Raw genomic sequence first — 23,596 nt, forward strand, 5'->3', positions numbered from 1 at the left:
CAGAAAATGTGCTGCTTTCTTGGACACCACTGTACAGCAGCAAAACTTACACATTTATTTCCAAGCAAAGATGAATTATTTTGCGTTGGATACTAGCAGGATAAAGATGGTACCATGTTACAACTGGTCCTATTGTCATCAGCCAGATACGTTACCCTGACAATGACATTCTCATTTAAATGATCGCTTGAATTCCTTTCGTGCAATTCCCCCCCCCCCCCTCCAAAGCAGTGCTCTGACACTTTTCAAAAGCTGTGACAAAGATAAAGGGCATCAGATAAACCGCTTTCCTCCAACAAGGAGCAAATCAAAAATATTACTGCAAGAGACCAGAGGGAAATCTGGCTGTGGAATGCATTTGAATAGAGGACCCCACCCCTGTCTTTAATAAGAGTCAGATTACAGCGGGATTGGAGTATGCCACTCACTCACAGCTTCAAAAGGTTTGCGATTGTGCTGCGCCTGTGATCTGCAGTAATGCCTTTAGCAAAGAACCACTTGCAGCCACAACAGAAACACTTCTTCACTCCCAGTGAATTCACCCTGTTACTCAATCCTGTGCAGTGGGATTAAACACAGCATTAATCCTCAACGACACTGAGCCCAGCTCCGGTCCCTCGCTTTAAAAGTGACATCATTTTCCCACCCTGTGTCTTTAACTGAAGCATTAAAATAACAGCTGGAAATTAACCCTTTTCCTATTAATAATAACTTATTGTCACAAGTGTGAAGTTATTGCGAAAAGCCCCTAGTCGCCACATTCCGGCGCCTGTCCTGGTAAACTGGTACGGGAATTAAACCCGCGCTGCTGGCCTTGTTCTGCATTACAAACCAGCTGTCTAGCCCACTGAGCTAAACCATGTATTTCTAATCACTTTTACCTTTTTTTACAGTGGTATGAAAAAGAGGTTAGTTTTTGCCAATGTTTTACATTTTTCGATTAGCAATTAATACATCAGATCCAAGTATTGTCATGATACTTTCTAACATCAACAGACAGTAAAGGTGATGCACCACATTAACTATAATGAGATAATACTGGCTGGGTTCCTCAGGTGTCAATATCGGCTTTGAGTGCTGCCAATGCCCATTATAATGTAGACTGCATCTCAGCTTCTTTAGCTCGCATTGAACCCCAAAGCCCCTCCACCCAGTGAATCAAAACACAACTTTAAGCAAGATGTGACTGGAATGGCATGCCACTAGGTGAAAAAAGACCCCTTTTTGAACTCGAGGCATACACTGGAAGTAGTGTGGCATCCCACTTTACACTCCTAACCTCTCAAATTACACCAACACAACAACGTGGGCGGCACAGTAGCACAGTGGTTAGCACTGTTGCTTCACAGCGCCAGCGTCCCAGGTTCGATTCCCGCTTGGGTCACTGTCTGTGCAGAGTCTGCATGTTCTCCCAGTGTCTGCGTGGGTTACTCCGGTGCTCCGGTTTCCTCCCACTAGTCCCAAAAGGTGAATTGGACATTCTGAATTCTCCCTCTGTGTACCCGAACAGGCATTGGAGAGTGGTGACTTTTCACAGTAACTTCATTGCAGTGTTAATGTCAGCCTACTTGTGACACTAATAAAGATTATTATTATTGTTAACAGACCAGGAAAGCTTCAAAACAATAAAAATCAAGAATCTCTGCCAATTGTCAGTAGTACTTTCCCAATTAGACCATGTGCGTCTAATGAAAAGCTTTTTTGTGAAAATGAACTCAAAACATAGTCTTTCAATAGCCTCCAGTCCACACTTGGGGACGGTAATGAGCCTCCCCCACCCACCCCGCCAGTTAAACATCTTTTTGTTGGTTCAACCAAACTAGAGCTAGATTGACACCTATCACACACAATTAATCAAAGAAAGCCCCATGAGAACAGAAATACTTCTTGCAGCGTACGACCTGTTAATCAAGTCAGGTCCATACATGTAACAAGTACAAGACAAGAAAATTACATACTTTTGGGATACAGCTAAACTGTGAGACTCTTCCTTGTAGGGCCCCTTGCAAAAGCCATACGCTGATTTAGAATGATTGATATGATAGCCAGATAGTCTCCAATCACTTGTTAAACAGAAAAGGAATTGGCATTTATATCATAACCAATAAATGACTTTTTTGAGTTCAGTGATGGTATATTCTTTCCTTTCTGGGGAATTTAATGGAGGTGATGATGGAATATACACCCAGTTCAGTTCAGGTGACATTCACTTCAATCGCAGATAACTGGAATCGTCAGCTAAGGTTTCAGGGATGATGATACGGGAATTGCTGTTTGCCGATGATTGCGCCTAGATGTCACACTGTGGGCATGGCCTTCAGCGGATCTTGGACTGTTTTTCCCAAAAGTGTCTGATGTCTAAGGGCTAACCATCACCTTGAGGAAAACAGAGATACTCCACCAACCAACACCAAACTCTGACTATATCCTACTTCCTAGAACTACCAATAACACAATCCTGAATGCTGTGGATAACTTTACCTATATCTGAATCAGTATGCAGAAATTTGCAGAGAGGTGACAAATAGAATTGTCTAATCAAGTTCAGTATTTGCCTGTTTACTTAAAGGTCTGTGGAGGAAACAAGGTATCAAACACAACAACATGTGCTGTGTACAAAGCTGGAGTAGTGGCTAATCCCCACCGCCCCATGCCTGTGAAACATAACTACCTACTCCAGACATATTAAACAATTGGATGGGTTCCACATGAAATGCATTTCGAACATTCTGGACATCAAATGGGAGGACAACGTGCCCAACACTGAGGTACTTCAAAGAGCAGAAATGTCTGGAATTGAAACACTCATCATCAGAGCACAGTGCATATGGTGGGGACATGTTGTATGTATCACAGAAATTGCTACGGTGGTAACGTATGCAGACCTTGAACTTGGACATTACCTGCAAGACAGTTCGAGGTTAACTTTCAAGGAACCCTTGAAGGCGAACTTCAGGAAACATGACATGTCCACCACAGAATGGGAGAAAAATGCACAAGAAATAACTATCTGGGGAGTAATCTCAATTGGTGGTGTTGCTTCCTTCTAACAGCGAAGAATTTAGACCACTGAGGACAAAAGGCAATTTAGACAACTAAGGACAAACAGCAAACTACAAAGATGGGACAGTCCCAAAAAAAAAAAAAAAAAAAAAAAAAAAAAAAATCAGACAATTCACCTTTGCCCAGACTGTGGAAAACCTCACAGGTCAGGCTCCACAGCCACGTTAGAACACAAAACAGGTAACTCCACGCACGCGGGAAATGGTCATCTTCAATAATGAAGGGAAACTGACGAGAATAGTTTTGCAACCAAAGATGACAGATAGTTTGTGCAAAGCGAAGTCCCACAAACAGAAATGGATTGAACAATCTATTAATCCAGTTGATTTGATGGTGCAGCCTGAAGCAAGGATGACCGTTACTGTTCTCGAACACTCCACTCCATCAAATAATGGCAAGGTCTATTTTTTCTATCCACCTAAGAAAACCAAGGGCTTAAGCTCTGAACTGAGAACACTCACTCGCCCAACACTTAGTGAAATTACCGCTCATACTACATGCCAATGGTCGAGAGTAGATTTAAATATACCAAATTTTGACTTGGTAGGTTAAATAAAAAATTCTACCAAGTAAGTCAATCAACTGTGCAGAGTCTGCATTTTCTCTCCGTGTCTGCGTGGGTTTCCTCCGGGTGCTCCGGTTTCCTCCCACAGTCCAAAGACGTGCAGGTTAGGTGGATTGGCCATGCTAAATTGCCCTTAGTATCCAAAAGGTTAGGAGCGGTTATTGGACTCCGGGGATAGGGTGGAAGTGAGGGCTTAAGTGGGTTGGTGCAGACTCGATGGGCCGAATGGCCTCCTTCTGCACTATATGTTCTATGTTCTAACTTATAAACCACTCAAGATTATTTCTCACCTTCACCTGTGCACAGAGACGCTAACATCTATCAGAAGTGAGAGGGGTATGAAGATCTGCTTCATTTCAGGACACACAAATATTTAAAATCATCTTAAGAACTGCTTTGGAGGAATTACTGAGCTGGGCAGCATAAGGAGCAGAGCAAATTGCCTATTGATGAGTTATTTTATTAGAAAAATATCAGCTTGTTACATCACAAAATACTTACCTGGGATTGTCACCGACTCCTAAATAAACCAATGTTAAAATCAAGTGCAAAGATGTTTTAATGAGTCAGAGATTTGAATGTTGCAAGGAAAATTTCCCTTTTAAAAATGGAGATTCCAATTTTAATCCTGTAATGACAAAGCAACCCGAGAAATACTCTCACTTTCAAAGGCAGGGGCTACCTCCTGTAACAAAGCTTTCTTTTTAAAACTACCTTGTTCGTGACTTTCTCTTTCAATAGGTTTGGAAGAATCCTCTTTAAAAGCTATCCGAAACACTACGGTAATATACTACATGTAACTAAAATAAACAGGTTTCCAGTCTATTTTGATTTATTCTCACACATTTAAAAACTGATAATGAGCAGATGTCATCCTGTGCATGAATCACTGAGCGATTACTACAACTTCAAGCACCCACCTAGATAGAGACCATTGTTTGTTGTTTGGACACAAACTTCATTGATTTTTTGGGGGGGCAATAGGCAATATTGCAACATGCACAAAACAGCAAGGTGAAGAAAAGAGGCAAAGAACCACACCATTTCTAACTTCAAATTTCACACACTTGGAACATCACCAACATAGCAAGGAACCAGAAGAACCAAATCAGATTTCTGTTTTGTGCACAGTGACATTATTACAAGGCATTGACATATTCAAAGTAATTAACATCCCTACGTCAACCACTTGCCAAATATTTCCACAGAGAGTTGCCGCTTAAAAATAAATACTTCAGCCAGAACTCCAACCACCTCGATGATCGACAGGCTAAAGTGCAAAATTCTTATATTGTACACAAATCAGACAGATCATGAGAAAGTCTCTCACCATAAAAGTATTTTTAAAATTACGTACAAAATAAAGCTTTAACCCGACATTAACAGATTCCCATATGGTCAACTTCCAAATGACATTTTAATTTGCATTATTTTGAAATATTTTATTTAATTTAATTCTTATGCTGTCCAAGCCGATGATAGGTCATGAATTCAAATGGCAACATTCAGTCAAGTGATCCCCTGCCTGAGCTCCTTTCTCAATGTCATTCTGGCTATCTAATGCAATAATTGCTTACCAATTTCAGCAAGCTTTGCACAAGTCTAACGTTCGAGCTGCAGTAGTACCCTATATTGGGGATACTCTGGTAACTCAGGGACTGCTTCTTAAAGAGCTGGAGCTGAAAATGTCAGTCAGGGAAAGTGTTTGAAGTCGGAGACCCTGGTTTAGTTGCTATATTTCCATTGTTCTAATGGCAGGTGTGCCTCTTAATACTTCAGGCTCGCTCATTTTCTTTTGTTGTGCCTAATCTCTAAAGAAGCGGGTCTGCTGGCCCTTGCATCAAGAGGACAGAAATTGCAAGATGCGGTGACCCTGAATATTTAACTCAAATCAAACACAGCACGGAACTGCTTCGGGGCTCATGGCCGAGATTCCCTCATTTAACAACGAGATTTTCGGTTTCAAACAGGAGGGGGGAGGGGGCTGTGCGTTGTTCCCCACTGTGGGAAGAAACGGAGGAGAAAACCATATCGCATGTCGCACGAGGCTACTTCCGTGTAACCTTCAGTACACTGCTCCCCACGCAAGGGCACTGAAAGTGGCCTGGGAGCAGTTTGCTAGGCAGATGTTTTATCTGAGGAATGGTACACAGCAAACCTTGGGGGAGGGGGGACCCAAGGGAGGGTGAGAACCTCATTCAGGAAAAGGAGAGAAACCAAGTCTGTGATCAAAATGAATGTCAGCAGCTCCTCAAGGGAGCAGCGCAAGAACGGAACAAAGCCAACATTCTAGTGAGCAAGGGGTTAACTTTATAGAACAGCTCTACAGATAACAGACACGTATTCCACAGGAAGCCTGGTTTGGGAAGGGGGGGTGGGGGGGTACCATAAATATTTAGCCAGTTACTGAAAAATTCAAATGATTAAAACTAACGCGTTCATAAACATAGAATCGATAGAGAATAGCAGATGGTGTCTGGAAGAAAAAGTATGTTTAGCCTGAAGCACAGGGTCTCAAGTGCAGCGTTCACAGGGTACTTTTCTCACACACCCAATGCTCAAGAGTACAGACTTCCTTTGAAAATCAGTTCTGCCTTTTGTGAGGGATCAATTATAATCCAAAATCAAGGAGAGGAAGATAGAAGTTAACTCAATTTGTGGAATTTCCTACCTCACCGACTCTGCCTGCTGGTGAATCTCTCTTGCTTGCAGCCTCATTCCTGCAACAAATAACCCAATTAGGCAGCATTTGTCTGTGTTTCCTTTTGAAACGAAAACTTCACTCGGGGAGCAGAGAGAAAGAAAATCGACCCTGTCTTTGGCTTCTTTACAGCCGCGGAGCTTCAGCAACACACTCCATGAGTTCAGCCAGGAATAGGATGCCTCTTTTACTCCGTTTGCTTTGTTTCAGGTCTTTTTGAGTAGGGGGGGGGGGGGGGGGGAGGAACTGTCTTTCTCTATCATCCTTCTCCTCGCTGACTCCCTTTCTTCGCTGGCCCCCAGCTTACTGGCTCTGACGTTTCTGCTACGCTCCTGCCTCCCTATTCCCACACCTCCCTCCTTTGACCTCCCTTGACTTCTTTCCATTGAACTAATCACCAGCTGCCTTGTCACCATAGCAACCGCTGTCCCCTCTCCCAACTCCACTGGGCAAAGACTACAATAAACACAGATTCTCCAGTTTCAGGCACATCACACGTTCTCTTAAAGGGGCAACAACACTACAGCTTCGGTGCTTGGCAACCACTCAGCAACACAATGGAATTTTGTCACTGTACTTTAATAGTCATGTATTCCTGACAGATTAATGGAGATATTTTGGGAGGGGAGGGGCAGAAGAAAAAAATGTTTTCTTTTCAAATTCTGTAAACGCAGAGGATGTTGCCACTTGCCATGGGTTAAAATTAATGCCAGAAGCAATTCCATCTCACAGATGAATAATTTACCATTTCTGTCCGGCTCTTTGAACAAACTAGAGGTCGAGCAGGCAGCTTTATTCCCTGCAGAAGAGCAAAATTCTCTGGATGCTGGAAATTGGAAAGCAAACTAAAAAAAAAGCCTGAAAATACTCAGCAGGTCAGGCAGCATCAGTGAAGGAGAGAGGAAAAAATGTTAACAGTTCAGGTCGATGGCCTTTCATCAAGAACTGCATGACCTGCTGAGTATTTCCAGCATTTTCTGTTTTGACATCATGCACTTTTCATCTTTGGCTAAATTAGGCCATATTTCTATGCTACCACAGAGAGTAGTTGAAATCAAAACACTGATTTCAAGAAGCAGTTAGATATAGCCCTTGGGGCGAAGGAGATCAAAAGGTATCAAGGGCTGCAAGGTGGCACAATTGTTAGCGCTGCTGCCTCACAGCGCCAGGGACCCGGGTTCGATTCCGACCACGGGTGACTGTGTGACCGTCTGTGTGGAGTTTGCACTTTCTCTCAGTTTTGGTGTTGGTTTCCTCCAGGTGCTCCGGGTTCCTCCCATAATCTAAAGATGTGCAGGTTAAGTGGATTGGTTATGCTAAATTGACCCTAGGTGGAGTTATGGGGATAATGTGGGGTTTGGGCCTAGGTAGGGTGCTCTTTCAGAGGGTTGGTATAGACTTGATGGGCCAAATGGCCTTTCTGCACTGTAAGGATTCTCTGACTGCGGCGGAGGGGGGGGGGGGGGGGATAGAGAAGCAGGATCAGGTTTAGTTGGATGATCAGCCATGATTATAATGAATGGGAGCAGGCTCAAAGGGACGAATGGCCTCCTCCTGCTCCTATTTTCTATGTTTCTAAGAAAACACCAAACCGCACCAACAAACCCGGCTCAGTGTGAAGGAAGCAGGTTCTGCAGAAATGAAACCAAATCCAAACCACATTAACGGGGTTATAATATACCCGATGCAACGGCCATGCTACTATATAGGGCTACTTCTTGAAGCCCGTCTCCTACCTACAGGAATTTATACACTCAGGAATGAGGTTATTTCTGGACACTCAGATTGACCATCCTGTCCCCACCCCTGCAGGTTCAGGCTGACTTGGAGACTCATTCCGCTCTTAACATCTGCCCATGGCATGCTGGAAGGGCTTTGCTGGTTGATTTTGTCATGATATGAATGTGCCTTCATAGAATCCAAAGTGAAGGAGGCCATTTGGCCCATCGAGTCTGCACTGGTTCTTAGAAAGAGCACCCTACCGAGACCCACACCACCCTATCCCCATAACCTAGTAACCCCACTCAATCAATCCTAAGGGCAATTTTGGACACTAAGGGCAATTTAGCATGGCCAATCAACCTAACCTGCATGTCTTTGGATTGTGGGAGGAAACCGGAGCACCCGGAGGAAATCCACGCAGACACGGGGAGAACATGCAGACTCCGGACAGACAATGACCCAGCCAAGAATTGAACCTGGGACCCTGGAGATGTGAAGCAATTATGCTAACCCCTTTTCCTGTGTCTCATGCGATAGTTACGTCAGGTGCCGGGAAATTCCCATTTTTTTCCCCACAGATCCTCTGCTTGCATAACACGGGTCAACAAAAGATCAGCTGAATGTAAATAAGCCCTGTAATTAATTAATTAATGATTCATTTCAGGAAACCAACCTGCGAGAGAGAGGGCGTAACCCAGCTCCTACAGATCAGTGTTACAGCTCTCTCTGCTTCACCGAGTCTCCCTAACGCTACAAACTGACAGCACCAAGCCTGGGAATGACTACCACTGCCCCAAATTGCATCAATGTTGGCAACTTTCAAAGGACATTGAGAATAATAGTTTTAATTAGTTTTTTTTTTTTAAAAAGGTCCCATTATCTTTCAGGGAGTTTCCAAGATCAGAAGGGGCTGGATTTCCCAAACGTCGACCCCCTCCAGAACAAAACCTTAGGTGCGAGTGTTTAACACCCTGGAATTAACCTCCCGTAGGTACCTCCCTGCCCCCCAGGCAGGAAGTCAGAATGAATAACACTGCAGAGCTGGGCGCGACGTGACTGCTTCCAGACCCTGCTTTCTGCTGAATTTTGTACTCATCATTGAGCGAAAGGACGTCAGCACTTGTGGGTGTTAGCATGAAACACTCCCAGGTCAGGAGAGTTGAGCCAACATCGGAGTAAAATCCCTCCCAGAGTCACAGTGGGCTAAATAGCTGGCTTGTAAAGCAGACCAAGGCCAGCAGCGCAGGTTCAATTCCCGTACCAGCCTCCCTGAACAGGTGCCGGAATATGGTGACTAGGGGCTTTTCACAGTAACTTCATTTGAAGCCTACTTGTGACAATAAGCGATTTTCATTCATTTTCATTCAGAAACAATTTCACCCAACTCCAATCTCACCCATAATGCACCAGTCTGACAATCAATCAGTCTCCGATTGCAGCCAGCCTGTGGCATGTCTGGCTGGGTGGGTGGAGAGAGAGAGAAGACGACAGGAGTTTCTACACGATTTGCTGTAGTTTACAGTAAGGGGAAAGAGGATTTAACCCATTAAAGCTACCTCCTTCCACAGTGTGATTCTGTCACCTGTACACTCGCGGATCTCACAAATTTACTTAAGCACTTCAAGACGGTGAATGATCGGAGAGAGAAAGGACCGATGAAGCCGAACCTTTCTGTTGGGAATAAATCAGTACTTTACTTTTACTCGACTGACCTAAACTGGCAACGAGGATCAACTGGAAGCTGGCGACGTGCACCTCTGCCGTCTGTTGCAGCTTTTGCTCGTTTGGAAGGAAGGTACACCTTGCTTGCTCACTATGGCTGTATTTGGACGCTTGGACGCTTTGGACCCGTGCGATAGAGTCTCGGCCCCAATACACAGAGCGTCTCAGTTATTTCTTCAGGGAGAATAATATTACCGAAAATGAACATCAGACGGTAATTCTGCTGACAGCCTGCGGTGCACATACTTTCGGGATTATTCGGGGCCTTGCGTTTCTGGTGGCCTGCCGGATACTGTTGCGTTTGACCAATTAATTACGATGGTGGGGAACCACTTCAACCCAGTACATTCCACCATCATGCAGAGGTACAGATTTAATATTGCGGTGTGAGCGGAACGGGAGTCAGTCGCTGAATATATCTCCCAGCTATGTAAAATTGCTGAGTTCTGTGGTTATGGAACTGTGTTAGCTGACATGCTGAGGGACCGTTTATTCTGCGGCATTGACTTCCGGTGGCGGCCATGGAGGAGTAGGTCGCACATTTGATAGCTCCCGTCTGTGACGAACATTTGGACGTTTTTCCCTAGTTTTGTTCCGGATTTTGTGGGATAAATCGGTGAAGAGTGAGACAGTGAGGATAAATCCCCCTCCAGTGTATGGAGAATTGGACCAGAAGTGGCCATATGAGACGACAAAGTCCTATAAGGAAGACGCGAGCAGAGCTGGCAACGCGGGAAAGCATGACGCAGAGCAAGCGCCACGGGGAGACGGCACAGTGGACGACGGAGCAGCTGGTGAAGATTTTCGAAGATTGCTTCGCCAAGCTAAAGAAGGACACGCTGGACCCGATTAAGGCTTCGATTGATCAAGTTGTGCAGAATCAAGAGACCCACGGAAGAGCGATCCAGGAGGTGGAGAAAAAGGTGTCCGAGCACGAGGAATACATAACCGTGCTGGTGACCAAGGTGGAGATGATGAACGACCGCCAGAAAAGAATGCAGGAGAAGCTGGAGGACAGGTCCAGGAGGGAGAATCTTAGAATTGTCGGCTTCCCTGAGGCAGTGAGGGATCGGATGCAAGGGACATGTTGGAGAAGTTGATGGGGGCTGAGGCATTCCCGAGAGCACACCGAGTCCTCGTGAAGAAGCCCCGGGCGAACAAGCCGCCGCGGGCAATGGTGGTACACTTTCACCGATTCCTGGACAAGGAACCCGTTCTGCGGTGAGCCAAGAAGGAACGGAGCAGCAAGTGGGAGAATTGTGAGCTGCGCATTTATCAGGACCTGGGAGCGGATTTCGCCAAGAGGCGAGCTGGGTTTAATCGGGCAAAAAGGGCCCTCTTTAAGGAGGTGAAGTTTGGGATGTTGTACCCAGCCCGTCTGTGGGTCACACATGAGGAATGGGACTTCTACTTCAAAACACCAGCCGAAGTATGGACTTTTATTAAAGAAAAATGGCTGGATGCGAACTAAAAGACACTGAAGCCTTGGAGAGTGCTGTGGTGGTGATTTGTTGCGCTGGGCTGTACAAGTATAAGTAGTGTTATGTGTAATAAGGGGCTGTTTTGATGGCTAAAGTTAACTTTGTCTTGCAGGGAGCTGGTTGGGGGGGGTCTTTGGGGCTGGTTCTGTTTTTGTGTGGTTTTTTTTCCTAAAGTGGCTGTTTCTTCATTGTTTTTTCTGATGTTTGTTTACTGTGGAATGTGATGTTTTTAAAATGTTTGTCCAAGTGGGGGAGAGGGGAGAGGACAATGGGGAGACAGACGGCTTGGTGCCATGGGTAGGCGCTATCAAGTCAGCATAGGTCAGTTTGTCCAAGTGGGGGGCAAGCAGGTGTCAAGCTGGAGCTTGACTTGGGGTTGGGTTTCTAGTGCTGTTGCTTGGGGGGGGGGGGGGGGGGGGGGGGGGGGGGGGGGGGGGGGGGGGGGGGGGGGGGGGAAAGAGAGAGAGAGAGAGAGAGAGAGAGAGAGAGAGAGAGAGAGAGAGAGAGAGCAGCTTTGCTGACAGGGGAGGAACTGTTACTAGGGGACAAAGGAGAGGTCGGGAACGGCGAATGCCATAAGGGGGGCTCGAGGAGGTGGAGGGCACGAGCTAGAGGCTGGCCTGAAAAGGGTGATGGCTAACCCGACCAGGCTGATTACATGGAACGTCAGAGGGCTGAATGGGCCGGTCAAGAGGGCTCGCGTGTTTGCGCATTTGACCAGTGGGGTAGCGATCTTGATCAATAAACGAGTGGTATTCGAGGCAGGGAGAATCGTGTCAGACAAGAGGGGTAGGTACATAATGATGAGTGGGAAGCTGGAGGGGGTGCGGGTAATACTTGTGAACATATATGCTCCGAATTGGGACGATGTGGAATTTATGAGGTGGGTGTTAGGTAAGATCCCAGACTTAAGAGTCACATAACCGGATTATGGGAGGAGATTTTAACACAGTCATTGATCCGGGATTGGACTGGTCAAAATCCAGGACAGGGAGGAGGCCGGCTGCGGCAAAGAAATTGAAGGGGTTTATGGAACAGATGGGGGGGGGGGGGGGGTGGTAGATTAGTGGAGGAGGCCAAAAACGTCGCAGGCCTCGATTTCATTGATCCTGAAACGGGAGAAGGATCCGGAGCAATGCGGGTCATACAGGCCAATTTCTCTGCTGAATGTGGACGCCAAACTGCTGGCTAAGATACTGGCCACAAGGATAGAGGACTGTGTCCCGGGGGTGATAGGGGAAGACCAGACGGGATTTGTAAAAGGTACGCAACTCAAGGCCAAAGTTGGAAGGCTTTTAAATGTTATTATGTTGCCCTCAGCAGGAGAGGAGGTGGAGGTGGTGGTAACGATGGATGTGGAGAAGGCTTTTGATTGGGTGGCATGGAATTACCTGTGGGAGGTGCTGGGAAGGTTTGGGTTTGGTGATCACTTTATTGACTGGGTGCGGTTGCTCTATCAGGCACCAGTAGCGAGTGTGCGTACAAACCGGCTGAGGTTGGGGTATTTTAAATTACACTTAGGGATGACGCAAGGGTGCCCCCTCTCCCCGTTACTGTTTGCTCTGGCCATAGAGCCATTGGCCATGGCGTTAAGAGCCTCTAGGAACTGGAAAGGGCTGGTTCGGGGGGGGGCACTGGGTCTCGCTTTACGCAGATGACCTGCTCTGTATATTTCAGTCCCATTGGAGGGGATGGGGGAAGTAATGCGAACCCTGGAGGAATTCGGCAATTTTTCAGGGTATAAATTGAACATGGGGAAAAGCGAGATGTTCGCGATCCAGGCAAGAGAACAGGATAAGAGACTGGGAGAGCTGCCGCTTTAAATGGTAGGAAAGAGCTTTTGGTATCTGGGAATCCAGGTGGCCCGGGAATGGGAGGCACTGCACAAGTTAAACCTATCTCGGCTGGTAGAACAAACGAAAGGGGACTTTAAGAGATGGGACATGTTCCTGCTATCACTGGCGGGGAGGATACAGACCGTGAAAATGACGGTCCTCCCCAGATTTCTGATTGTCTTTCAGTGCCTCCCCATCTTCATTTCAAAGGCCTTTTTCAAGTGGGTGACTAAGGTCATTTTGGGCTTTGTGTGGGCGAGTAAAACCCCGCTAATGAAGAAAGTGTTGCTGGAGCGCAGTCGGGGTGAGGGTGGGGTTGGCGGTGCCGAACGTCTGCAATTACTACTGGCTGGCTCATATAGCCATGATTAGGAAGTGGGTAGTGGGGGGGGGGGGGGGGTGTCGTCGATGTGGGAGTGGATGGAGGCGGCGTCATACAAAGACACAGGTTTGGGAGCACTGATAACGGCACCTCTTCCGTTCCCGTCGGTCTGATACTCCACAAGTCCGGTGGTGGTGGCGGCTCTGAGACTCTGGGGGCAATGGAGGAGATAGGAGAGTGGAGGGAGCATCGGTTTGGACCCCGATTTACAATAATCATCGGGTAGGCTGGATGGTGGGTTCCGGAGTTGGCAAAGGGCAGGAATTAGAAGGATGGGGGATCTATTTATAGACGGGAGCTTCCCCAGCTTGAAAGCCTTGGGAGGATAAATTGGAATTGCCAGCAGGAAACGGGTTTAGATATTTGCAGGTGCGAGACTTCCTGAGAAAACAGGTGCCGGCCTTTCCGCTGCTGCCGCCACGGGGGATACAGGATAGAGTAGTCTCCAGTACCTGGGTGGGACCGGGGAAGATATCGGATATTTACCAGGAGCTTTCAGAGGTGGAGGAAACTCCGGTGGAGGAGCTTAAGGGCAAGTGGGAGGACGAGCTAGGAGGAGAGATAGAGGCGGGTCTGTGGGCAGATGCCCTAAGCAGGGTTAATACATCCTCATCATGTGCCAGGCTTAGCCTGATACAATTTAAGGTAGTTCACCAGGCACACATGACTAGGATGAGCAAGTTTTTCGGGATAGAGGACAGATGTGCGAGGTGCGCGGGAAGCCCAGCAAATCATGTCCACATGTTTTGGGCATGCCCGAAGCTTAAGAGGGTTTTGGCAGGGTTTCGCTAAGGCAATGTCCACGGTACTAAAAACACGGGTAGTACCGAGTCCGGAGGTAGCGATCTTTGGAGTGTCGGAAGAGCCGGGAGTTCAGGGGGCGAAAAAGGCTGACGTCTTGGCCTTTGCCTCCCTGGTCTGCCCAGCACCCTATCAAACGGGTTGGCGGAGCATGCTGTCCAGACTCCAAAAATGGGCCCAGAGGGATCGATGGCCACCAGGCTGGCTCTATTTCTTTTCTCATATCGCATCACTCCGTATGCAGTCACGGGAGTGCCCGGCCGAGCTGTTAATGAGTCGCCATCTTTGCACTTGTTTGGGGTTGTTGCTCTCCGACATCAGCGCTAAGTACACCGCTCGCAAGTAATGCAAGGGCATTGTCCCACTGGGCATTGCCCGCTACGTCGTTTTACACCTGACCAGGAGATCTCAGTTTGTGACTTGGTGAGGGTCCTCGCTAACTTCCAGAGGTCGTTCTTCAGCCAACTAAAGAAGAGGTACCTTGATCGCATTGGTGCCCATTCGGCCGATGTTCCAGCGTCCCCTCAGCGGTTCTTGTCTATGGTCCGACAGGCCACCAGAATGTCTCTTCGTGAGCGATCCGCCCACTAATGCCATCTCCACCGCCTACTCCGTTCCATCCGTCTTCTTCTTCTCCTCAGAATACCAAAAGTGTTGTCCTCGGATTCCGATATGGATAAACAGAGGTTGTGATTGGAGTATTGGTGGTCTTCATGTTTATTTAAAGGGTCCGTGCACTGTCACATCCAGGTCATCTGTAGAAACAGTCTGAACAATCATGAGCAGCCTGGATAGTCATGGACGGCACCACTGTTCTTGGAGTTGCAACATGTGACACTGATGGGTTAAGAAGTTGTCAAAACTGGTACGCCACATACGTCGCAGAATTCACCAGAAAAGCTCCAATATTTCTCAGGGGTTAGTGCTCCAAAAACATCCTTCCTTTAAAAGCTGGACCATGGAGATTTGCTCCTCCCAGCCCACAAGGACACATCTGGTAAGATAACAAAAATAATCACCTTTCCTCTTCTGTTTGTCACTAGCAAACCCGCCATCGTCCCCAGCCCTATCAGGTCTCAATTAAAATAGCTGAATATTGAGAGTGGCACGGTAGCACAGTGGTTAGCACGGTTGCTTCATAGTGTCAGGATCCCAGGTTCAGTTCCCAGCTTGGGTCACTGTCTGTGCCGTGTCTGCACGTTCTCCCCGTGTCTGCGTGGGGTTTCTCTGGGCCCTCCGGTTTCCTCCCACAAGTCCCGAAAGACGTGCTTGTTAGATGAATTGGACATTCTGAATTCATCCTCTGTGTACCTGAACAGGTGCCGGAACGTTGCGACTAGGGGCTTTCACAGTAACTTCATTGCAGTGTTAATGTAAGCCTACTTTGTGACAATAAAGATTATTATTGTTATTAGTGCTGTCTTAGTCCAAAGCCCAGGCACAAGAGACAAAGGAAGAAACAAAATCCTTTGCCAAGTCCATCAGGAAGGGTGCGGGCATAAGATGAGTAACAATCCCAGGCGGTGGAGGCACTCAAGTCAAAGCCTCCCTGTATATGGACATCATCACCCTCATCTACTCAGATCTGCTGTTAGTGCACAGACTGATCAACATCTGCAACCAGTTAAACCGGTCTCGGGTGCCAAGGTAAATTATGGGAAGAGTGAGGCTGTGTTGTTTGTGAACTGGGCTGACCGATCCCTTGTCTCCTTCAGTCAGGTCGGGCGGCCTGAAGGTGCTGGGGGTATGGTTCCTCGGCACATAAGGATGCAGGAGATAGCATCGGCAATGCGCGTCACCGGAGGAAAGCACTGCTAGGGTGACAAATGCAGTGGAGGGCCTGGTGCATGATGTTAGCAGCCCGAGGTGTCCAAGGCAGTGACAGCTATGCCTGAGCACCTTGACAGCACGTCCCAGGTGGACCTTGATGAGGCTCTGTGGGGCATGTCCCAGACTCAGGTGTGCATTGCCGAGGCCCTCGCGGTCGCTGGGGGAGGTGTCCCAGTCTCAAATGGGCATAGCCGAGAGACTGCGGAGCATGTCCCAGTCACTGAGGAGCTTTATAGTGGGCGTTGACACCGTGCTGCAGAAATTGGGGCGCAGATGACACAGGGGCAGCCAGGGCTCAATCCAGCTGCCCCTCTGTCCAGAGTTGACCCGCAGGGTCTATGGGCGCAGACTGGGAGGAGGGTGCGCTGCTGCCAACCCAGAGCCACCCTACGAAGTGGCGACGGCAGCAACCAGCTCCCAGAGACTCACCCCGGGACAATTGCGTGACTTGGAGTCAGCACCCGGAACAGGGTAGGATGGCAGGGCAGGTGCTGTCGGCAGGTGGGCCGGCACCCTCCAGCCCCAGGGCCCCCCAATAGAACGCTAGCCAAGTACCAAGGGCCACAGAAAGCAGCAGGCTTCCTCCACGTGTGATGTGCATCCTGGAGACACAGCTCGATGTCGTGTAGAGTGGAAGGTTAAGCAGGTTGAGGATCACCGAGAGGGCACAGGCGGAGGGTTGGGGAAGATGGGGCAGCACCATCAGGGAATTGGGGCAGTTAGAGACACAGATGTAGAGCATTAAAAATGTGGCACTCGAGAAATATGATGCCTCTGCCACTTCCTTCCGCAGTGCGGACTGAGCCCCAATCCCCTGCCCCAGCTCCCCGAGCATGGAGGTCCGGATGTCTCTTCTCTCCCCGGCACACCACATGCAGGCGATGGGTGTGAGCACGCATAGCGGACAGGCAGGAGTCAGACTACGGCATAGGTTGAGGAGCGCTAGCGCTCAGCGGGTTATCACCACCACCCCTGCCCTTGACGGTGACCCGCTGACAGAGCCGACACAGTCCCATCGCCCTGGACTGATGTTACACACACCCTGGGGAAGGTGGATGGGGGAGGTGGAAATGAAGAGGAAGGGGAGAGAAATGACGGACGAGGCAACGTCCTAAGTGAAGTGGGTGAGGAGGAGGACCTCCATGGTCCTCCGGACATGGCGGACCTCGCCGCAGCCACCTGTCCTCCATCCGGCTGGTCCTGTAGGTCCTCGGGCACATGTTCCGTCCCCTCCACCTGCACAGCAGCAGGACGACGTGCTGCCAGATTGTAGAAGGCACAGACCACCACAAAGCGGGTGACTCTCCGGGGGGGGGGGGGGGGGGGGGGGGGGGGGGGGGGAGGTTGTACTGCAGTGCACCACCGATTTTGAGGAGTGAACCGCATTTTGAGGAGTTCACTGCACCGCTTAATGACAGCCCGGATGGCCTCGTTGTATCGGGTCTCCGCATTGGTCATCAGCCTCCCTACTGGCGTCAGCAGGTATCCCTTATCCCTGATGAGCCAACTGACCATCCTGGAGTGGTCATCAAAGAGGCTGGACTGTCCGACTGCCCCAGGATGTAGCTTTCGTGCACATGTCCTGGAAAGCATGCGCACACTTGCATCATCTCCATGTGGTGGTCACACATGAGCTGGACATTCAGGGAGTGGAACCCCTTCCTGTTGATGTATGGCACTCCCAGACGACCCGATGAGAACAAGGTGACATGCGTACCACTGTTACCTCCTGGAGCAGGATCATTCTGGCAATGGTGGAGAATCCTACTGCCCAGGCATCCTATTGGGCCTGGTCCAAGTTTATATAGTTCACTGACCGGGCATCTGTGACCTCACTGATGCACTTGGGAGCTGTATCTTGTGAGATGCCGCACCAGTCCCCACTCGAGCACTGGAATGGTTCTGAGGTGTAAATGTTCAGTGCTGTGGTGACCTTGACGGCCTCTGGGACCCGTTATGCTTCTCTTCCACGTGGTGCCAGGAGGTGGAGCCTCCTGCAGCACACACTGTCCATCATCTGGTCGAAAGACCAGCAACACTTGTCGCTGGCCAGCCCCTCTGGGTCCCTCCCTGGCCCGATGGGCAACTGAGTCCTCAGGGTGTGGGTTGGAGCCCTGCACATGGGCCGCTGCCTCGAGCCTCTGTCGACATTGCTGCTGCTGCCGCCTTCCCTGGCATCTGGCCGCTTGACCTGCCAGCAGCACCATGAGGGCAGCTTCCGCGGTGTCTCGGGCTCATTGACTGGGAACAAAGATGGCTATATAAACCTCCTCAGATCCTCAAATCAGCCCCTCCGTCAGCTTCATATTTTTAGATCACGGGAGGCCATTAGATAGGGGATCGCTCCTGTTAATTGTATGGAGATTGGACTTAAGTGGTGATTATTGGTTTCTCCGCTGAGGTGGGTTCCTGATTTTTGCCAACGGGAGTGGGCCGGCTCGTTCGCAAATCGATCGGTGCCCGGCAGCGTTTCTTGTTTTTGGCTCCTCCCATGATCCAACGGCCTCATCTCATTCTTGCTTATGCGCAACACGGCCATTAAATCGCACCCTTAGAAACATTTCCGTTAAATCGCACCCATAATAGGGATACCTTAAGCTAAGCTCTTTTATTAACAACTTAACATAACCGCAACAAACACATAATGCAATATATATTTTAAAAAACTACTACATTCACAGTGAATATTACATGTATCACAATTGTATTGAAGGACCTCAATAGTGCAACCTGATCTATGTAGACAACTTAAATGCCTGTGCACCCTTTGTAATGACCAGTTTGAAATGTCTGAAATATTTCTTTGACGACATTGAAATACATGATGCATGGACTTCCGGGTGCGGCGATGACCAGCTGAGTCGCACGTTTCGGCAGCTCCCTGTGAAACGGACTTTTGGGCTCTTGATAGGAGCCCCAACGGCAATTTTAACGGCTGAAAACACCGTGCGGTAAACCAGAAGGGTGTTCCCCCTGGACACGGATGGAAAAAGGAGAGGAAAGTGGCCGGATTGCAGCGGAACCTTTGGAACAACGGCAAGGAAGGCAAGCAGAAACCAAGATGGCGTCGGAAGGTGGCAGTTTCATATGGGGCCCTGAACAACAAGAGTTTTTGAAACGCTGCGTGGAGGAGATAAAAAAGGAAATGAAGAAAGAGTTGTTGGCCCCGATATTACAGGCGATTGAAGGGCTGAAAGAGGAACAAAAGACCCAGGAGCAGGAGCTTCGGGTCGTGAAGGCGAAAGCAGCAGAGAATGAAAACGACATACAGGGCCTGGTGGTGAAGTCGGAGATACAGGAGGCACACCAGAAATGATCTGTGGAGAGGTTGGAGGCACTGGAAAATAACGCAAGGAGGAACAACTTGAGGATTCTTGGCCTTCCTGAAGGTGTGGAGGGGGCGGACGTCGGGGCATATGTGAGCACGATGCTGCACTCGTTAATGGGAGTGGAGGCCCCGATGGGTCCGTTGGAGGTGGAGGGAGCATACCGAGTTATGGTGCGAGGACCGAGAGCAGGAGAAGCTCCCAGAGCCATAGTGGTGAGATTTCTCCGTTTTAAGGATAGAGAAATGGTCCTTAGATGGGCGAAGAAAACTCGGTGTAGTAAATGGGAGAACGCGGTGATCCGCATCTATCAAGATTGGAGTGCGGAGGTGGCGAGAAGGAGGGCGAGCTTTAATCGGGCCAAAGCGGTACTTCACAAAAAAAAGATAAAGTTTGGAATGCTGCAACCAGCAAGACTGTGGGTCACATATCAAGGGAGGCACCACTACTTTGAGACGGCGGATGAAGCGTGGACTTTTATTGTAGAAGAAAAATTGGAATGATTGGACTACGAAAATGAACGTTTGGACAAAGTGGTGGGACGAGTGGGGGGGGGGGGGGGGGGCGAAGAGGGATTGTATGATTAATCCTGCGGTATGGTAACTTTTCTTTCTCCCACAGGTGGTGATGGGGGGAGGTGGGGAGGGAGAGGAGATGGGGTGTTGGCCATGGGAGGCGGGGCCGAGGGAGAGGCGCGGGCTTGGTTCCCGCGCTATGATAATTATGGCGGGAATAGAGAAGCAGGAAGGAGGGGGCGCCGCACGGGGCGAGCCGTGATCACGGGGGGAAGCCGAGGTCAGCCAGAGTTTGCTGACTTCTGGGAGCAACATGGGGGGAGTAATTACGCTAGCGGGGGGTCTAGCGGGGGGGGGGGGGAGGGGGGAATTACTGGGTTGCTGCTGCTGGGGAAAGGGGGGAGTGGGTGCGGGAAAGGATGGGCGGGGGGGGCACAGTCTGGGAGAAATACAGCCGCGTGGGAACTGGGCGAGAAGCTGGAAAAAGATGATGGCTAACCGGCAAGGGGGGGGGGGGTGGGAAGCCCCCCAACTCGGCTGATCACGTGGAACGTGAGGGGGCTTAACGGGCCGATAAAGAGGGCACGAGTACTCGCACACCTTAAGAAACTTAAAGCAGATGTGGTCATGTTACAGGAAACGCACCTGAAACTGATAGATCAGGTTAGGTTGCGCAAAGGATGGGTAGGGCAGGTGTTCCATTCGGGGCTGGATGCGAAAAACAGGGGGGTGGCTATATTAGTGGGGAAGCGGGTAATGTTCGAGGCAAAGACTATAGTGGCGGATAACGGGGGCAGATACGTGATGGTGAGTGGCAAATTACAGGGAGAGATGGTGGTGTTGGTAAACGTGTATGCCCCGAATTGGGACGATGCCAATTTTATGAGGCGAATGCTAGGACGCATCCCAGACCTAGAGACCGGAAAGCTGATAATGGGGGGAGACTTTAACACGGTGTTGGAACCAAGGCTGGATAGGTCGAAGTCCAGGACTGGTAGGAGGCCGGCAGCAGCCAAGGTGCTTAAGGATTTTATGGAGCAGATGGGAGGGGTGGACCCGTGGAGATTCAGTAGACCTAGGAGTAAGGAGTTCTCGTTTTTCTCCTATGTCCATAAAGTCTATTCACGCATAGACTTTTTTGTGTTGGGTAGGGCATTGATCCCGAGGGTGAGGGGAACGGAATATACGGCTATAGCCATTTCGGATCATGCCCCACACTGGGTAGACTTGGAGATAGGGGAGGAAACAAGAGGGCGTCCACCCTGGAGAATGGATATGGGACTAATGGCGGATGAGGGGGTGTGCTTAAGGGTGAGGGGATGCATTGAAAAGTACTTGGAACTCAATGACAATGGGGAGGTTCAGGTGGGAGTGGTCTGGGAGGCGTTGAAGGCGGTGGTTAGGGGGGAGCTGATATCAATAAGGACACATAAAGGGAAGCAGGAGAGTAAGGAACGGGAGCGGTTGTTGCAAGAACTTTTGAGGGTGGACAGACAGTATGCGGAAGCACCGGAGGAGGGACTGTATAGGGAAAGGCAAAGGCTGCATGTGGAATTTGACTTGCTGACCACAGGCACTGCAGAGGCACAATGGAGGAAGGCGCAGGGTGTACAGTATGAATATGGAGAGAAGGCGAGCAGATTGCTGGCACACCAATTGAGGAAAAGGGGAGCAGCGAGGGAAATAGGGGGGGTGAGAGACGAAGATGGAGAGACGGAGCGGGGAGCGGAGAGAGTGAATGAAGTGTTTAAGACATTTTATAAAAAATTGTATGAAGCTCAACCCCCGGATGGGAGGGAGAGAATGATGGAGTTTTTGGATCGGCTGGAAATTCCCAAGGTGGAAGAGCAGGAAAGGATGGGATTGGGAGCACAGATCACAGTAGAAGAAGTGGTGAAAGGAATTAGGAACATGCAGACGGGAAAGGCCCCGGGACCGGACGGATTCCCAGTTGAATTTTACAGAAAATATTTGGACTTGCTCGCCCCGCTACTGACGAGGACCTTCAACGAGGCAAAGGAAAGGGGACAACTGCCCCCGACTATGTCAGAAGCAACGATATCGCTTCTTTTAAAGAAGGAAAAGGATCCGCTACAATGCGGGTCCTACAGACCAATCTCCCTCCTCAATGTAGATGCCAAGGTCTTGGCCAAGGTAATGGCAATGAGAATAGAGGAATGTGTCCCGGGGGTGGTTCATGAGGACCAAACTGGGTTTGTGAAGGGGAGACAGCTGAACACGAACATACGGAGGTTGTTAGGGGTAATGATGATGGCCCCACCAGAGGGTGAAACGGAGATAGTAGTGGCGATGGATGCCGAGAAAGCATTTGATAGAGTGGAGTGGGATTATCTGTGGGAGGTGTTGAGGAGATTTGGGTTCGGAGAGGGGTATGTTAGATGGGTGCAGCTGTTGTATAGGGCCCCAGTGGCGAGTGTGGTCACGAATGGACGGGGATCGGCATATTTTCGGCTCCATAGAGGGACAAGGCAGGGATGTCCTCTGTCCCCATTACTGTTTGCACTGGCGATTGAACCCCTGGCGATAGCGCTGAGAGGTTCCAAGGGATGGAGGGGAATACTTAGGGGAGGAGAAGAACACCGGGTATCTTTATATGCGGATGATCTGCTACTATATGTGGCGGATCCAGCGGAGGGGATGCCAGAAATAATGCGGATACTTGGGGAGTTTGGGGATTTTTCAGGGTATAAATTGAACATGGGAAAGAGTGAGCTGTTTGTGGTGCATCCAGGGGAGCAGAGTAGAGAAATAGAAGACCTACCGTTGAGGAAGGTAACAAGAGACTTTCGTTACCTGGGGATCCAGATAGCTAAGAATTGGGGCACATTGCACAGGCTAAATTTGACGCGGTTGGTGGAACAGATGGAGGAAGATTTCAAGAGATGGGATATGGTAGCATTGTCAATGGCAGGGAGGGTGCAGGCAGTTAAGATGGTGGTCCTCCCGAGATTCCTTTTTGTGTTTCAGTGTCTCCCGGTGGTGATCACGAAGGCTTTTTTCAAAAGGATAGAAAAGAGTATCATGGGTTTTGTTTGGGCCGGGAAGACTCCGAGAGTGAGGAAGGGATTCTTACAGCGTAGTAGGGATAGGGGGGGGCTGGCACTACCGAGCCTAAGTGAGTATTATTGGGCCGCTAATATTTCAATGGTGAGTAAGTGGATGGGAGAGGAGGAAGGAGCGGCGTGGAAGAGATTAGAGAGGGCGTCCTGTAGGGGGACCAGCCTGCAGGCTATGGTGACAGCCCCATTGCCGTTCTCACCAAGGAACTATACCACGAGTCCGGTGGTGGTAGCTACACTGAAGATTTGGGGACAGTGGAGACGACATAGGGGAAAGACCGGAGCACTGGGGGGGTCCCCGATAAGAAACAACCATAGGTTTGCCCCGGGGGGAATGGATGGGGGATATGGAATGTGGCAAAGAGCAGGTATAACGCAATTGAAAGATCTATTTGTGGATGGGAAGTTTGCGAGTCTGGGAGCGCTGACCGAGAAATATGGGTTGCCCCAAGGGAATGCATTCAGGTACATGCAATTGAGGGCTTTTGCGAGGCAGCAGGTGAGGGAATTCCCGCAGCTCCCGACACAAGAGGTGCAGGACAGAGTCATCTCAAAGAAATGGGTGGGGGACGG

General features: G+C 49.3%; 1 protein-coding gene across 2 annotated transcripts in view; it reads right to left on the minus strand.

Annotated features, from left to right (window-relative positions):
• The window catches only part of LOC140396273 (DENN domain-containing protein 2A-like), a 149,949-nt gene extending 143,364 nt beyond the window's left edge, over positions 1-6,585 (minus strand). Inside the window, exon 1 of one of the 2 annotated variants that reach the window (XM_072484662.1) lies at positions 6,300-6,585. The gene's annotated coding sequence lies outside the window, so the exon portion shown is untranslated. The remainder of the gene's footprint in view (positions 1-6,299) is intronic. The other variant, XM_072484661.1, reaches the window with a different exon arrangement.
• Between the last annotated feature and the right edge of the window lie 17,011 nt (positions 6,586-23,596).

This window comes from Scyliorhinus torazame, chromosome 19 (assembly GCF_047496885.1).
Source record: "Scyliorhinus torazame isolate Kashiwa2021f chromosome 19, sScyTor2.1, whole genome shotgun sequence".
In the NCBI taxonomy this organism is placed as follows: domain Eukaryota; kingdom Metazoa; phylum Chordata; class Chondrichthyes; order Carcharhiniformes; family Scyliorhinidae; genus Scyliorhinus; species Scyliorhinus torazame.